Here is a 2413-nt window from a genome sequence, read left to right as displayed (position 1 = left end):
CGGGGTTGTGCTGTATTATTGTAAGTACGTCGCATCACTGCGCTTCGATAATGATGGAGCGCGGCATTAGCAATTTTGTAGCTAACCCGTGCTCCGCCACTTTCTTGTAAATATGCCCCTACATGTTTACCAGTTGCATAAAATTCCAACAACTTGTGGAAAATTCTAGAATGGGATTCAGAACTCTCCAATTCCACATACTTCTTGTTAGGACAGCAGTCAGACATTTGATACGAGATTCGGTTAGCTGTATCAGCTAGCCTGCAGATGTATTCTTCCGTCTGCTACGTCCCCTGCTATTCTGTTCTCTGGCTCCAATAAACTGAGGTGTTCATTTCAACACCCAAAGTATTCCCAGTTCATTTGAAAACAGTAGTTTATGCTTCACTCTGTGGCACCTTTGACCAGAAATCCCCCCATCATGTAGTTTTTGTTGCAAAAATAGTCCCCATTGAGCTTTTTAGGTAACTGCCGTGGTTCTTCCCTTTATTTTTGTTATAGTGTAAAATAAGCTGCCAATGATAACTGCAATACACTGCATATTCCTCTTGTCACAGTAAAGATGGGACATGTGTCTGTCAAACAGCCCTAGAGTCCAATGACCTACTCAGATTGACCAAAGGTGATTGTAAGAAATGGGTTTTCTAGTTGCAGATGTACGCACCCTGTCCAAACAGGAACCACCACTCTAGTCAGGTTAAGCTAGATACACACTAAAAGATAACCTATGCTCACCCTCAGGTAGCTTGGCACAGAGCGAGCAGTCATGCTAATCTAAAGAGTCAATATGCAACTATTTTTTCAACACACATAAACGGTAACACAATTAAAATACCACAAAAATATTCTACACAAGGTTACAAAAATAGATTATATTTTTATGAGAAAACAAAACCAAACTGACAAACATTCAATAAGTAGAACCAGAGTTATGACTTTTTGGAGAATACATAAAAAAATAGTGCTTAGAGGCATAAAGCATCACCCGGGGAAATCTGGTCGTGGTACAGTGGGGATAATCCAATGTTTAGTCCAACCGCAATGGAGGGCAGGCTGGCTACAGGACTCACACAGGTCCTGCTGAAAAAGTACCCTGGATGGAGGAAGCGTCTATGTTGAAGACTCAATACAAGGAGTCAAGGAGTTGCAGGATTGTGATCAATTCCATGGATGGAGATGATGCATTAATTCCAATCCACACAGTCAGCAACACTTTGTCGACAAACCCCTTGGCAATTAAAGTGATGCATCATCATCGAGCTGTGCAATCCATCAAAGAGATGTCGTCAGGTAGCTGCTGCGTCGACGTAGAAGGGAAATGCGTCGGTTTCAATTGGCACAAAGTCCTAGATGCATACATTTTGCTGAGTCAGCACAGAAAGAAGCACTTCCCAAGGCAGGGCTATGGACTGGAATGGCAACACTTGGCAAGGAAGGAGTTACAAATGACAGAGTCCATGTGCAGTTTCTGGGTTGTAGGTCTTTGATGGCCCTGAGGCTTCAGAACAGGGGGCAAGCCCTTGGAGTCAGTCTGGGTTCAGATGAGATGGTGTCCGGTCCTTTTCCTCAGCAGGGTAGCAAGCAGCTGGCAACAGGTAGCACATCAAAGCAGAAAAGCTGTTCTTCCAGAGAAGCAGTACCACAGAGAGGCAATCCTTGTGGGTGCACAGAAGTCCTTCCTGATTAAGTTCCTCACAGGTCCTGTAGTCTACTTTCTTGGTAGGGTCAGAGCTCCAGTACTTATACCAAGTTGTGGTCTTTCTTCCCACAGGTCCTGTCTTCCCAGCCCAGGCTCCAGACTATCAGTAGGGGGTAATCAGGCCTTTTATGTGGGAAACAGGACACTGCCTATTCAGGTGTGTGTGTGTGTCCGCTCCCCCCCCTCAGCTTGCCCAGGAAGAGCTATCAGAATGCAGATGAGTGCTCAGACACATCTAACCTTCCTGTCTACAGGGAATCCACAAAGTGAAGCTGTCACCCACCCCAGATGTGCATCGGAGGAAGGCTGCAGACACACAGAGCTGTAAGAGGGGAGGAATTCCCACTTTCTAAAAGTGACATTTCTAAAATATCGATGTTAAATCCAACTTGGCCAGTAAGGAGGATTTATCAATACCAATTCAAAGATATAAAACATGAAAAGGCTTCTCCTTTCTAATCAGGAATTAAAGTTTAAAAGTGTATTAAGGAATTCCCAATGTTAACCTATGAGAGAAGAAGGACTCACAGTAGTGAAAAAAGAATTTTGGGGTTTGTCCCTTCCATGACATGCAAAACGTCAAAGTACATGTCCTACCTTTTACTTACACAGCACCCTGTCCTATGGGCTACCTAGGGCCTACATTGGGGGTGACTTATGAGTACCAAAAGGGGATCTAAAGACTTGGCAAAGGGTTTTAAATGCCAAGTCGAA

This window comes from Triturus cristatus, chromosome 5_2 (genome assembly GCF_964204655.1).
Source record: "Triturus cristatus chromosome 5_2, aTriCri1.1, whole genome shotgun sequence".
NCBI classification, from domain to species: domain Eukaryota; kingdom Metazoa; phylum Chordata; class Amphibia; order Caudata; family Salamandridae; genus Triturus; species Triturus cristatus.
The sequence above is the reverse complement of the archived record's forward strand: the minus strand, read 5'-3'. Positions refer to the sequence as shown.